Source organism: Brassica rapa, chromosome A09, assembly GCF_000309985.2.
Source record: "Brassica rapa cultivar Chiifu-401-42 chromosome A09, CAAS_Brap_v3.01, whole genome shotgun sequence".
NCBI lineage: Eukaryota > Viridiplantae > Streptophyta > Magnoliopsida > Brassicales > Brassicaceae > Brassica > Brassica rapa.
Window position 1 is genome coordinate 17,341,480 of NC_024803.2, and position 10,195 is coordinate 17,351,674.

Here is a 10,195-nt window from a genome sequence, read left to right on the forward strand (position 1 = left end):
TTGTCTTTCTATTTTCACCTATGTTAACAATTTCATTAATTATATTATCTTAACAATACATCACTTCATTAATTATATTACAATAATAATAATAGTGTATATTTTTATTTATTACTTAATTAACATTAAATTTGTGCCAATTAGTAAAATCAAAATTATAAAATAACTGAGTTTCCATATTGTTTAACATTCGATTTAGTTTAGCACGAACAGAGTTACCGATTTGGTTTACAAAGTCAATATGAGTATGTGAAAGTCTTGCTTTCAAAAAAAAATAACATTCGATTTAGTTTGTTTTACTAAAACTTTTTATTTATTTTAGTATTAATCAGTGGAATATTATGTAGTGAAAAATATAATTCAAAGAGATGTTTTTTGTATAAAATAATAATTTAAATCATAATAATATAAATGTATTACATTTACTGTCACTTAATTTTCACTTCATATAATTATTTTACTTAGTTTAGTCAAACACATAAAAAGAGTCACTTTTACTAGTTTATCAAATCAGTTATGCATGAACATCGACTATCCATTTAGGCACGAGTTATTCTTTTCGGTTATCGCTTTTTTTTTAAAATTAAACATTGCTTTAATATTATAAATTTATGTGTGAGTTTTGAGTTGGATTCTTCTAATTCTGAATGGGTTTGGTTCTGATGTATAGAAACATAAAATATCTAAATAAAAAATACGTCTGAAACGGGTTGTACCAAAATTAATTATATTACCTGATTCGGTCCAGGTCCTTTGAATACAGTTATTTATATTACGACACATTTAAAATATATAACACTAAATGAAAAACAAATATCAATGTACAAATATGTAATAACCAATACTTGCGTGAGTGCACAGATCAATCTCTAGTATCTATTAATGATTCTACATATTCATATGATTTATGATCATTTGTATATTATGCGTGAACAAAAAAAATTTAAACCTTTGATCACAAAATTTTCAATGTGGAACTTTTACCATTTTAGTAATTTATAGTCGTTTTACAAAATTAAAAATATAACATATAAGAAAAAATAGATTTTCTATTATATGCTTAATGTGATTGTTTAATGTATTTAATAATATAAAATTAAACAAAAAAAAGAGAGAGGATACAAAAATTGTTATCAAATATGTATTACTCATAATCATTAATTGTCATATACATGTTAATCATATTAGGTAATTTTGTAGTTTTTATCTAAGAAAATAAAGAATTTATTTTTTGTACACTACTAATCAATTTCATAGTTACTATAATAAAACTTATAATATATTTTTATGTGGACCAACTTATTTTTCTAAGGATTTTAAGAATCATCCTATTAATGACACATGACTACGAAAACATGTTGTAATGCTCCAGAATTAATATATAGGGGATATTGGGACTCTAGAGTGGAATTTATAACTTAAATGGTGATAATTACAAGGTTATAAACATTCATCATAATTATGCAGATGGTTCGTCAGTTACCTGTAGTCTATGGAAAATGGTTGTTCAGAGATAATTCTTGGAATTTTGCGGTGGATAATGTCAAATGACTGAGAATGTTTTTTTTGAGTGATGGCTCTACACATGCCAAACTTGTTGAAATAACTCAAGAAGATTATAACCTGAACATGAATATAGAGGTTATGGATTTAACTTACTCGTTATCAGACGAAATGATGCAACATATGGCTCCCGATACTCCTCCTATTCATGTTACAAGTGATAGTTTTGGAACTTGATCGAAATATGTAAAATGCATATTGTACGTCTTTGTGTATCAAGCTGAGGCAGGACGAGGATTGTTGGTGATGCCAACATTGATGGAAACCAAGATGGTGAAGATGTTGACGGATTTTGAGATGAATGGAAAGAAGAAGAAGATTATGAATATGTTAATGAAGTTTCAGATGAAGGGGAGGAGGATTCTAATTTTCCCGATGCTGCTGAAGTAGATGATGAGTTTGCAGATTACAATGTGTATGTAAAAGTTAAAGATGAGGATGAGGAAGAGGCAGATAATATTTGTTTTGAGGGTTTTAACGAGACATATGCTCAAAACGTAAACACATATAGGTCAATGGAATGGGCTCTTCCCCTAAGGTGAAGATCCTCTTTGGAAGTTCTGGTAATTCCATTTTACAGCCAGCAAAACATTGAAAAACCAAAATCTCAAACACAAACAGAACATAACAAACAAACCAACATGCAAATATTTTTGAAGACTTCCCGAAGACTTCGGGAAGACTTTCAGAAGACTTTCAGAAGACTTTCGGAAGACTTCAGGAAGACTTCTCGAACTCTTCCGGAAGACTTCCTAACGACTTTTGGAAGACTTCTGAAGACTTCATGAAAATATCAAAAGACTTCAGAGTCTTTCGAAAGTCTTCATGAATCTTTAGAAGTCTTTCAAAAGTCTTTCGTAAGATCTCAGGAGTGTTCCGAAGTATTCCGGTATAAGAGTAATCAAATCGAGAGAAACCCTAATACATCGAACAAATGTGTGAATTTTCAGTTAGAAAGCGGAGAAGTTGAGATCCAAAACAGAGAACTTACGACTTATGGTCGGCGATAACATCTATGGTTACAGATCTGCCAAACACGACGGGAAAGAAGAAGTCACAACGGAGAAACAAACTGTTTCAGTTCTTAAATGAAAAATTGACAGCAAAGAGAAAGAACTTATTGCAAATGGAATTTAACTACAACAGAAATAGTTTCAGATCTGTAAAAAAATAATCGAGTGGGTTAGTTTAATGTACTAAAATACACTTCGGCGACGAAGGAGAAACAAGATTTAGCGGAAAAAAAACAAGATTACTAGAGGTTAAAAGGACAGAGAAGAGTTTCGACGGAAATTGTCTTTATAATCGCCTCAAAGCAAACATCTAAGGTTTTTGCGTTTTTACTAAATTGTTTTTCTTAGAAAAACCGAAAAGTGAAAAAAATACTATTTATTGGTCCGTAAATTATCCACTTAGGTTAATATATATTGGTTTATTTTTGGTTATATTAAAATTGAAGTTAAAATTAAGGTTTGGTTCGGTTTGGAAGACTTCACAAGAAGTCTTCTAACATAAATTACACTGGAAGACTTCTCAAGAAGTCTTCTAAACCATTCGGCCAAGAAGTCTTCTTAAGTTTAAGAAGTCTTCCGGGAGTATTTCAGACCCTATAATCAAATAAGTAATCAAATTTACTTTCTTAAACTTAAAAAAAACTTAGAAAGTGTTTAAATCAAGTTATTAGATAGTCACTACACACATATAGGTCAAATTAAAAAAAAAAAAAGATAAAATTTCAAAATCTTACCCTACAAATACGAACAATACTACAACATATGTTACCAAACTCTAAACCAAAGTCTATCATTACTCAATCTACATTCACTTATCTATGTTAAAAATAATTCAATTTTAGTAAAACTAAATTTCCATCGTTTATAAATTGTTTATTATAAAATTTATTAATTACTTTTAAGATCTAATATATGAGAAGACTTCCACTAGAAGACGTCTGAAAGATTTCTGGAAATGTTCGAGTTAGGCGGGAAACCTAAAAATTTTCAGACCCTATAATCAAATAACTAAGCAAAAAACACTTCATTAAGCTTAAAATATACTTAAAAAGTGTTTACATCAAGTTATTACATAATCGGTAAACACATATAGATCAAATTAAAAAAAAAAAATAGATAAGATTTCTAAATCTTACCCTAAAAATACCAACACTACTACAACATATGTTACCGAATCATAAACAAAGACTATCATGACTCAACCTACATTCACTCATCTATATTAAATGAATAGGAAAACTAAATTCAAATAATTTATAAATGTTTATTATTACATGATTTCAATTTTTTTCTCCATTAAAATATTTTTTATAGAAATTTTACATTATTTTAAAGATCTATTGTACGAGAAAACTTACAAATATGTCTTCTCATGCGTAAGGTTATAATGTTAAAACTCAATACAAAGTTTTTGTTTGGTCATAAAGAAGTTGTTGTAATTTCACTAACTTTTTAGGTTATTTTTTGCATTTGATTGAATTTTGATACATTTTTGTATTTAAAATCAAATTCTAAATCATTTTAGGGGATGTTAGTGGAACTTAGATTTATATAGAATTTGTTTATTTTAAGAGTTGAGAGATTTGTTAAATTTAGAAAGAATTATAGAGAATTTTGTATATTGTAAAATCTATGAAAAAAAAATAATGTAATGATTTTAAGAATTCAAGAGAAGTATTTAGTATTCTGAAAATCTTGTTTTGTGAGTTAAAATTTTAAGAATCCAACTTCCAATAACACTCACTTTAATAGATTTGTAGAATCATTAAAATTTAAACTTTTTGAATACCAAATGATTTTGTCTAAAATTATAAAATCATCAAACCAATAACACTAGATTTTAATGAGAATGTAAAAATCTATGAACCAATAACACTAGAATTAGAAAATTTAAAACTCATTATAAATTCAGTTTCCACTAACACTCCCAAGTTATATAATTTCCCCAAAAATAATACTACATCCGCCACGGGTGTCGCATGTAAAAAACAGTAACCGTATAATTAATTAGTCACTTCGTATGAACGGTTTTTTTTTTGAGAAACAATTAAGGTTCTCCATGTAAAGATATTACGGGACACGAGCAGAATAAACATACATGATTAAATATTTCTTTGTGTTTATATAATACTCCCTCCGTTCCTTAATGATAATTTTTTTAGAAAAAAAGTTTGTTTCACAAAAATGTATTTTTTGTGTTTTCTATAAAAAAAATTGTAAACTTCAAAAAAATTAATTGGTTAAAGGTTATTGAAAACTGAAAATTACAGAAAACGATGTATTTATTATGGTAGTTTAATGTGTTTTCTTAATATGTGTGAAAATACTAAAAAGTTTATCTTTGTGGAACGGTGGGAGCATATAACTTGAGAAAAAAAGCATTCGAGATTTCTTTTATCATCCCCTTTATGTAAAGTGGTTACAACTTTTACCAATTTCTCGATAAATCTCAACATATGATACGTTAGGCCGTGTGCAACAAACGCAATGCATTTTTTCCTAATTACTGTTGTTTTTTAATTACTAGATAAAAAACCCCGATGATTGATATAAATGACATTATTAGTATTTATTTTCAAAAATCATGTTTGTACTTTGCTATCTCATAGAAATCTCTTATTTATAAAAGTAGATTATTAATCTATTTTAAAAAAAAAGTTATACAAAAGTATATTATTTATCTATTTTAACACTAGTTTATATGTTATAGAGAAGTATTATAAGTTATGAAAAAATTACATAAGGTGATCTATGATAGTATAATCATAGATCACCTTATGAAAATGTACGTCTGTTTACATAAAGACTACACAACCGATAATTCTACATGTGTTATAAATTTGATTATACTATCATAGATCACCTTATGAAAATCTACGTCTGTTTGTTCTATTTGCACCGTATTAAAGAACTTATATAAGCATTTTCTCAATTAATATACATAATTATTAGCAAGAAGGTGATTGGTTGGGCTGTAACTGTAAAAATTTTATTTTAAAATTTAGTCTGTAGATTTTTTGAAAGTGATGTAGCTTTAAAATTTCCTACAGCTAAAAAGATAGAGCTTTAGAAAATAAGATTTTTAAAGCCATTTTTTGTGTGTTTTTACTGTATCTTTAAAAACCAAGATAAAACATGATTGAAATAGTATTTAATAATGTAGATGAAAATTAAAGCTAAAATCACTTCATACAACCCAACCAATCACCCTCTAAATCATCATTATCTCAAACTATAAACACTACAGGAAATCACAGATTTAATTGACGACCATTTACCACGAGTCATGGTCGTTGTAATTAAGGGATGAAATAACAATGAAGCTCTGTGGAAAATATAATTTGTCAAGAAATCAAAATATATTTACGACGGAAAGTTCGTAACCTCGACGTTACGTAATGATGATTGGATAAGAAACTAGACAAATTGTCATAGACGGTTGTATATTTACGAGCAGATTACTACAAAATGTTATACAACTAAGCAACGACAATTGGACGAGTATATCAGACATGTTAAGAGAAAACGCGTTTGTTATGAGTTTTTTTCGTAAAAACCACAAAAAAAAAAATTTTTTTTTGCCAAAAATAAAAAAGGGAAATTGGGTTATATAACCATCAAACAAATTATAATTCAATGGCTGACTAAAAAATCTACATCGCCTATACAATTTCCTTCTTATATATAATATTGTCATATCGCCCTCAGATACAACCGGTTGAAACCTGCAAAAAAAAAATAAAGAAAAGTTAATAATAATAGTAATACCCAAAGTAACGTGTGGCCCTTGAAAATCACACATTCTCTCACATGTGCTTTATTTTGAAAATCACACATTCTCTCAAAAGCAACGTGTGGCCCTTGAAAATCACACATTCTCTCACAGTAGATGAAATTCTTCTTCCCAGATTTTTTCTTGAATTGATTTCTTCTCACGAGAAGAACAATCAACTGTGGTAAAAAAGAGACAACGATGAAGGCGTAGACGGTGAGAACACACACCAACTCTTTAATTTTTTTCCTCCATCTCTTAACTCACTGATTCTTATAATCATGCTTTTGTTTTCATATTGTTTTCTTTTTTAAATCTTGCAAATGAGATGGGATTATCGCATCAGAGTTAGATCCATGATAGATATCCACTGATGAAGAATAACAACGGTGGATCTGTAAAGTGTTGCTGTGTCAGAAAAAAAAAGAGTAGATGAAGACGATCTCTATATCGTAGTAAAGAATAGTGAGTGTGAGCCAAATGAATGCGTATCAGCATGTCTAAGAATGAAGAATTGAAGAAGATGAACTTTTCGTCTATACTATATTCGGTGAAATGAATAGTATAGTATATATTCTTTAGGGTAGCTATTTGTGTAAAGATACCATACTATTTGAGACGAAATGCTATACTATTTCTTAAAATGTAATAATATGCCATATTTTCAAATTCGATAGTTATTTTCAATGTCATTTTCTGTGATAAATTCATTTTTTAAATGTTGCACAAATTTGATTATTTGGAATCTTCATTATTATCAATTCTAGTTTAGAAATCTAAATTCTATTATTTAGAGGAATGGTGGTGAAGTTGAGGTTTGCATTAGATTTTGAGATTTGGGTTTACAGTTTAGGGTTTTGGGTTTATATTTGGGTTTAGGATTTAGTAATTAGTGTTTAGGGTTTAGTAATTTCGATCTTAAACTTGGTCATTTGGAAAATGTAAATGGAGTGGACCAGTACAACTATACTATTTATAGCGGTTCCATACTATGTCGTCTACATTGAGAAAATTGACAACATATTATATAGATCTTGTTTGGGTTTATACTTTAGTTATTTGGGTTTAGATTTAGTAATTAGGGGTTTGTCTAGGGTTTTAGTATTTAAGTGGGCGAGTAGAGTTTAATTTTTATGGTTTATATTTGGGTTTATGGTTTAGTGATTAGAGTTTAGGGTTTATATTTGGGTTTAGGGTTTATATTTGGGTTTAAGGTTTAGTGATTAGGGTTTAGGGTTTATATTAGGGTTTAGGATTTAGCGATTAGGGTTTAGGATTTAGTGATTAGTGTTTAGGGTTTATATCTGTGTTTAGGGTTTAGTGATTAGGGTTTAGGGTTTATATTTGAGTTTAGGGTTTAGTGATTAGGATTTAGGGTTTAGTGATTAGTGTTTAGGGTCTATATATGGGTTTAGGGTTTGGTGATTAGGGTTTAGGGTTTATATTTGGGTTTATAGTTTAGTGATTAGGGTTTAATAATTTTCTTTTCAAACTAGAGTTTAGAGTTTAGGGTTAATATGTCATGTCTTCAAATTTGATATTTCTCTTCTATGCAATTTTGTATGATTGCTCGTAATATAAAATTAGTTTCATTCAAATGTTTGACAATGTTTGGGTATTGTCTAGTTCAAGAACGTCTTTTTCATCAACAAGTACTTTTATTTTTTCTTCTACTATTTTACATATGATTCCCAACTAACATAAATAGAACAAACATTTGTATACTATTTTATACAATGTTCCATACTATGTATGTATAGTCTTGAAAATATTATAAAATATTATATATTTCAGATTTTGATTTTCTCTTAAATATATATTATAGTTTAGATTTGGGTTTTGGATTTAGTGGCCATGATTTAGAGTTTAGTAATTAGGGGTTGGGTTTAGAGTTTAGTATGATATTTTCCATCTTTATATACTATAGTTTAATATCACAAAATATTATATATATTTTCAGATTTTAATTTTATTTAAAATTATAAATATATAATATAGTTTACATTTGAGTTTGGGTTTAGTGGTTCATTTAGGCTTTAGTATTTAAAAGTTGGATTTAATGAAATGTTTGTGGTGATATGAAGTAAAATTAATGAAATGTTTGTGGTTATGTGTATGTGATGTGGCTGTGTTATCTTCCTTTTGTTGGTGACAGTTTGCATTAATTATTGGCCACAGTTGGATTTTGTCAACGTCATCTCCACATCTTGAAGCCACCGGCAACTTGTATGAATCAAGGGTAAAACCGGTGGAAATGAAACACAATTGATAGATACTACATTATGTCAAAATCAGTGCTCTGCACTTAATTTTTTTTCCAAACTTGATCATTTCACAAATTCACCCAATAAACAATTCTGGCCAAAATTGCAGAAAAAAAAATTACCGCCAAAACTGCAAAATCAAGTTTACCTCTAAAATTATGAAAACAGAAAAATGATTTTTTTTTTTTTGCAAAATCGTAAAAATAAATTTTCCCTTCAAAACCAAAAAATCTAGTTTTTCTGCCAAAATCTCTAATTTTTAGATTTAAAACAAGAAATGACCAATCAAAAACTATACTTTTTTTTTTGTTAATATATCAAATGCTATTTATTTTGTGAAAGAAAGATAAAGAGCTTAAAAATTGTTATAAAGGTTATGGTTCATTTATGGCCGAAGTTAAATTAAATAGGGTTGGTCTGAGCTTTAAAAATGGAATGGCCGACAAAAATGCATTGATGTTTCAGTAGAGAATGCATAGACGACCATTGAAGTTTCTTTTAGCAGAGACCATTGTTGTCTACTTCTCTTGTTTGGAATCAAGGCAGGTCCTAGGCAAAGCCAGATGAAACATTCGTTTATGGCTTTCAAATCTTTTGAAAAAAATACATATATATAGACCCCCAAATTTTTTAAAAAGACGCCTAAATTTTCTTAAATTTTTTTTTCACTGAAATCCTTACAAAAATCGCCTAAGGCCCTCAAAATCTCAAGGCCGGCGCTGTTTGGAATGGCCGACAAAAATGTATTGAAGTTTGCAAAACATCTAATAATTATGAGGTTGGTATGACGTGTTTCTTATATAGAACTTATATGTGTGTATTTTTTAACACGATTCTACAATTCTATCATCCAGAATTCATGCTTGAATAACGAAAATTTATTGTAACCATTTTTTTCTATAATATGCATTATTTGTATTTTGGGAGGAGGAGGCTGTTAGCGATAGTTATGGGATAATGTTGGATAGAATATACGATACTTGGAGAGTAAGTTAGTTGTTATACGATAAGCACGAGTATATCTCGGATAAGAGAAGATCTATTATGTTGAGATCACATTGTATTGAGTATATATGTACATTCTACGTGATCAATAACACACAGAACATTCTCACCTCTTTCTTCCTTAGTTTACATGGTATCAGAGCCTCTCTGAAAAAAAGATCTTTCATAAGGAAACGTTGAGAACAAAATCATGTCTAAAGATATTGTCAAATCCGCAAGTAGCGAACCCGACCGTATGTCACCATACTTTCTTGCTCCGTCTGATAACCCAGGAGTGTCCATCTCCCCAGTCTTGTTGACTGGAGAGAACTATGGTGAGTGGTCGTCTGAATTGGAGAACGCGCTCCGTGCGAAGCGCAAGTTCGGTTTCATTGACGGTACACTGAAAATGCCGAGTGAGACTGAACAGCCAGCTGAAGCAGAGATGTGGAAGACGGTGAATTCCATGATTGTTGGATGGATGAGAGCGTCCATATCCCCTGCGGTCAGATCTATCGTGACGTTCACGCCTGACGCTTGCAAGATGTGGGGTGATTTAAGAAAGAGATTCTCGGTTGGAAACGCAGTGCGTGTGCACC

The 10,195-nt window shown here is 29.4% G+C and overlaps 1 long non-coding RNA gene across 1 annotated transcript; it reads right to left on the reverse strand.

Annotated features, from left to right (window-relative positions):
- Window positions 1–507: 507 nt before the first annotated feature.
- On the reverse strand, window positions 508–7,659 carry LOC117128358. Its single transcript, XR_004451663.1, has 2 exons — window positions 5,057–7,659; window positions 508–734 (listed from the first exon to the last, which is right to left on the reverse strand). It is a non-coding gene; the product is annotated as an uncharacterized LOC117128358 (long non-coding RNA).
- Window positions 7,660–10,195: the final 2,536 nt, after the last annotated feature.